The sequence below is a fragment of the Passer domesticus genome, chromosome 6 (genome assembly GCF_036417665.1).
Source record: "Passer domesticus isolate bPasDom1 chromosome 6, bPasDom1.hap1, whole genome shotgun sequence".
NCBI classification, from domain to species: domain Eukaryota; kingdom Metazoa; phylum Chordata; class Aves; order Passeriformes; family Passeridae; genus Passer; species Passer domesticus.
This window is the reverse complement of record NC_087479.1, coordinates 23,705,506-23,711,131: the sequence shown is the minus strand read 5'-3', so window position 1 is coordinate 23,711,131 and position 5,626 is coordinate 23,705,506. Positions and strand designations below refer to the sequence as shown.

General features: G+C 41.7%; 1 long non-coding RNA gene across 1 annotated transcript; it reads left to right on the top strand.

Moving 5' to 3' along the window:
- Positions 1-357: 357 nt before the first annotated feature.
- Positions 358-5,312, top strand: LOC135302883 (uncharacterized). The gene is made up of 2 exons (XR_010364435.1): positions 358-3,009; positions 5,050-5,312. It is a non-coding gene; the product is annotated as an uncharacterized LOC135302883 (long non-coding RNA).
- The last annotated feature ends 314 nt before the right edge of the window (positions 5,313-5,626 follow it).

Here is a 5,626-nt window from a genome sequence, read left to right as displayed (position 1 = left end):
TTGCGCGTGGCGGGCGCGCGCGGCCCGGCCCGGCCCCCGCGGGAACGGGCGGCACCGGCACCGCTCCGGCACCGGCACCGCTCCGGGCCCCGGCACCGCTCCGGGCCCCGGCACCGCTCCGGCCCCCGGCACCGCTCCGGCACCGCCCCGGCACCGGCACCGCTCCGGGCCCCGGCACCGCCCCGGCACCGCTCCGGGTCCCGGCACCGCTCCGGGCCCCGGCACCGGCACCGCTCGGGCACCGGCACCGCTCCGGCCCGCAGCTCCCCCCCGCGGCCGCGCCGCCGCTGCCGGGCGCGGGCAGCACGGCGCCGGCTCCCCGCAGGCAGCGCCCGTCCCGTCGGGGCCGTGGTGCGGGGCGCAGCGCCCCCCGCGGGCGGGAAGGGCCCCGCTCCATGGCCGAGGAGAGGCTGAAGCGCTCGTTCCGCTGGGAAGGAGAGAGCCGGGAGCGAATGTGCTGGGTTCGGCTCCTCCTCGGAGGCTTTAGAGCAAACGGAGCCGAGCTCTGCTCAGAACACAATGGAAAAGAGGCCCTGTGCTGTAGCGCCTGTTTGCTCTATCACTTTAGATTCTTTCACTTTACCCCTATTCCTCCTTTTCTAAATCCCAGTGCCGAGCAAAGCCCTTTTACAGATAGAAAAAGAAACTGAAAATGGAAACGAAAAGTCAATTATTTTGCCATCCTATCTATTGAATGAGAAGGTACAAAGGTCTGACCCCCAGACATTGGTGAGGTCACTTGGTAGGAAACTATTTTCTTCCTCATGTGCCAGTGCTTGCTTTCAGCCCATCTGGTATAAAAGATCTTACTTGGACCTTTCTCCAGATGGCCAGTTTTGTTTCTGTATCTGTCATTTTTTCTCCTTTTCTAAACTTCCTGAGCACTGCACCACCGTCTGTAGCACAGACCAGACAGCTGCAGTATAAAGTGGAAACACTGGAAACGGCCCTACAGCACATGACCAGAAAATCTGTGAGACAGACTGAGAAAACTCAGCACCAACCAAGTATGGTGGGGATCAATAAACTGCAGCAACTACTAAAAAAGAAGGCTTGAGAGATGCACTGAGTGAAGAGCATAGCCCAGAATATCTTAAATGAAGGGACTGAGGTGTAAAGACTCTATATAGATGCTCTGTGATGGGAATCAGGAGATCACGTCCAGTAGAAAGCATTAAAAGGAAAAGGCCAAAACTGCCTATAACAAAACAAAACAAAAATACAGAGGCATGTGCAGCCAAGTAGCAATTTCCTCAAATCAAAACGTTAAAAGCAACAGAAATTGCAAAATAATGTGCACAGAGACCTGGAGGAAGCACATAAATGCTGCTGGTATGGAAATGTTGAAAACTAGTGTCCATGTTCCTAGAGAGACACCTAAAAAATCCTTTGCATGATAATATTTTTTGGATTTGGAATGCTTATGGAGACTTCTGTAGTGAAAATAACTGTATGAGTTGCAGTATTCTATAAATTAGCAATGACTTTATGGCAACCTAATTTCAACTAGGTTATCACTTTTTGGTTCTTATTTCTATGGATTAAACTAAAGGTAAACTCAAAAGAGTTATTTTCGTATTCTGCCATGTCATGTGGAATTTGATAGAGAACTTCCAGTACAGATGTGCTTCTGTAGTTTCATTTTAATAGTTATCATTGCTTCTTTTTTTGTTCTATAGGCATTGCTTTTTCTGGCATTGCTCTTTTGCTTTTTACTCATTCCAGTGAGCTAACAGTGAAGCCTAAAAAAATTACAATTAAGGTGCTAACAGGTCTTTCCTGTATTGCTGATCTTTTAACAGAAACACAGTAGATGGCAAATCCAGTCTGTTTTCCACTGGTTTTCCATGTCTCAGAAGCTTCTGCTTTGCATTGTGCTTTCAAGGCTGTTTTCCTCAAGCTCTCTAATAATCTAAAAATTAAGTAATTACATGAAACAGACACTGGCATATTGAAAACAGGATCACATGCAGTGCAGTTCTGATTGACAGGATTACATTTTATAGTGAATAAAACAAAATCTCAGATTTACAAGTGTATCTCAGAATTCCTGTTAGGATGCAGTTTAAATTAAACTAGAGCCACACATGCTGCAGTAGCCAGGATTGCAGATCTCCTGCCTTGTGATAGACTTCTGTATCTACCAACTGCAGCAGTGTCTGAGCACTTGGATTTTAAGCCATAGAGTTAAGGTCCCCCATAGCTGAAGATTTCATGCATTGGTGAGAGATTAACATGATCCTAAACCCCAGAAAAATGTTTGTTTAGTATGGATTGGCTACTGAATAACTTAGTGACACATAGTCAGTTGGAATGCTTTGTTCAGGTTATCTCAAAGATGATACAGCAGAAACACTCCCTGAAAAAACAGGGATGAAATTTGTAATTGAGGTCTAAGGAATCCTCTCCCCTGGAGAAGAAGGGAGAGACTGGAACTGAGGAAGAAAATTGTGTATTGACCCTTTTATGTATGAACAGGAGAGACAAGGAAAGGACAATGTGTTTGAAACTAGTTAATGTTTGTACAAGGCCTCCCCCTCGCCGTATTTCTAACCACTAACAGAACAGAAGTCATTGGGTTTGTTCTATTTACTTTAGAGAGTCTTAGATTTAGAAGTTGAAAACACAACACTGTGTGCTTACATTTATTTTTTAAATTTATGTGATATGAAAGGCCAAATAAGAGCAAAGCAGAGCTAGAACTTAATCCTGCTTTACACATACAGAATTCATGAATTATATGCCTTTGAATTTTTTTTCTAATACATTGATCTTTTCCATGTTTTTCAGGGGAAAAAGAAATTTTGAAAAACTGGATATCAGTAAGTTGACATGAGAAAAAAACCCCATGTTTTGTGATTGCTTTTTGTCCAAATGAATGGGAAAATCCATGGTAATCTTTTGTTTCTTCAGTAGGTGGATACTGAACTGGGCTGATCACTCCAGGTCACAGGATTCCAGTAAATTCTGAATCTAACATAAGAATCTAGCTGTGTGGCTTGGTGTGAGGTACTCTAACTTTTTCAATAAGTTGGTACACTGTATACTGATTTTGTACATGTACTAGGCTATGCTGTTAGATCTTTGTGTATTGTAGCAAAAGATGAACAAGTGGAAATAAATTTTGATACTGCTAAGGTCAAGAATAGAAGTCAGGAGAATTTACTTTGCTCAGTGCAGTGGGATTTATTTTGTTCAGTCATTAATGGATCCCTATCCATCTTTACCAAACAAGTAAATAATGTCTGTTGTGACAGTAGCACCGCCAGGTATATTTCCTTATAAGAGTATGGTAAAGGAAACTTCCCAGTATTAAAAAGTACAAATATCTGCAGCCAGATTGTCAAAAATTTACTTACTCTATGGTTCATTGCTATTTGCATAAGAAGTGTGGGAGCAGGACTTTAGAGATACCTAAAATATGGCTTACACTGGAAATGCAAAGTCCAAACAGCATTAAGTATATTGTAAGCTGTGAATTGGGACATAAAATTATAGTAAGGTATCAATATGCACATGAATGTTTGTGTGACAAAAGTAAGGAATTTTTAATGAATTTTAAGATTTGTTTTTGTGTTGATCTTTCAGCAGCAGGCATTTAGATACAGTTCTCATGGAAAAAAAATTTCATGACCTCCTAAAGCCCTCTCTTGTTGAAAAGCAGGTTTATGTTTTCTGGAGGATGCTCTTGTGAAAGTCCATGATCATGCAAGGAGGTGCATTTTCAGCTAGCACCAGTGTTTGGATTAAAAAGGCAAAATCTATGCAGCTGATGGTGCATTCAGTATAGAATCATAGAGGGACCATGATGAGGACTCATATGCCTGATTTTCAGATACCAACTCAGACACAACTTTATTGCTAATTATAACACTCCAGGGCAAGCAGTGTCAGCTTACCCTGGAGGAATAGGTAGGGCGGGGTTCTGGCATGCACAGCTTGTCAGATGTGGGGCAGTCAAGCACACGAGCCAAAATGTAATACTCAGACATCAAATTACCAGATAAAGTTCATGAGCAGGAGCCCTGGAGGCATTTATACCTAAAGATATAGAAAGATGTGAGACACTTCCTTTGGAAAGGCAGGCTGCCGCTTTCCAAAATGGACATGGAAGTGGATTGGAGCCTTTTTCTTGACACAGACAGGAAAAAAACCCTTGGAGAGCAAGTCACAGGGCCAAAATCTCCGAGGTGGTTAAGCCATTTTAAAACAATTTTTGGACTTTTAAAACAATTTTTGGACTGGAGCATATTAAATAGCGTTCAGAACCTAGACTTCAGTGCTTTCTGAGCAAGAAACTGTTTTTAATATTCTTCAAAGGGTTGACTATGAAATTGTATTTTAATAGTCTAAAGAAATTTATTATGAGATACCGTAGACTATACTTTTGTATAACATAGAAGATATGTTCTTTAGCTTATTTATATGTGAAATATTAAATAAAAAGGAGAATAAACAGATGAGTGGAGAGCAGTAACAGCAGTGAGATGAGGCAGGTAAATTTCAATCAAATAGCATCTGCAGCTTGATCTAAAAAAGGCAGTTCATTATTAAAAAAGGCAGTTCATTATTAGAAAAGGAACACACAAGATTTGTATTTCTAGTTCAATTATTTGAAACTATCTGCATAAAAATGCTGTTGGAAATGTGGATAATTAGAAAAGGTGTTTGCACACAAGTGAAAAGATCGTACAGGTGTGTAGAAGATATCTGGAGAAAGTGCAGGAATAGTCCTGCAATACCTCAGGGAGCAGGTAACCTTGATAATAGACTGCTTTTGTTACAGGAGAAGATGGATTTTAGAATTTCTAAAAGAAGGATACAGTGGTTTTTAATAGGACAAAAGCAAAGTCAGAATAGCAATGCTGATTAGGGAGAAAATGAAGGCATTTTGAAAGTAAATGACTGTAGACAGTATTGGAGGCTGTTAATTAGTATTTCTTTCCTAAGTGCTTGAGTGAATGCCAATGTCTTAATAGTGACTTACCTAGAATATTTTACCTTTGCAACACAGAAAATACTTCTCCCAACCTAATATTTATTACACAGCAGGCCACATTATCAGATTCATCCTCTTCTGCAGTGATCCTTCCGCATGTTCAGATGTGAACAGCACAGACCAAGTAAGGCAGCTATATACTTTCCATGAACAGCAGTCAGCAACTAGCAACTCACCTGCACTTTTCATTTTGAAAGCTAGCTTCTGAGTAAGGCTGTGAATTCTAGATCCCCTGTCTGCTGCATTGATGCTTTCACTCTGTGTTTGAAATCCATCTGAAATATACTTATTTTCTCCTTCTTAAATTCCTATTTTTTTTCCCAAGCCAGGAGCTTGCAAGACCCTGTACATAGCACTACCATTTGGACTAGTGGTTATAACCCTGTGTATAAGGTGTTGGTGTAACTTGGTGAAGATGTCTGTGATCAAATTATGTGTACATGGAAACAGAAACAAGGCATTCCTTGAAATGCTGTGCAAGGAAACTGGTACAGAGGTCCCTGAAATACTGTGAAAGGAAAATGTATACATGTGTTACAGGAGTTGCAGACCATCTCCTGTGAAGAGGGGAATAAAATCAACATCACACCTATGTAAGGTCTTACCAAGGAACAGTCATGGTCTGCA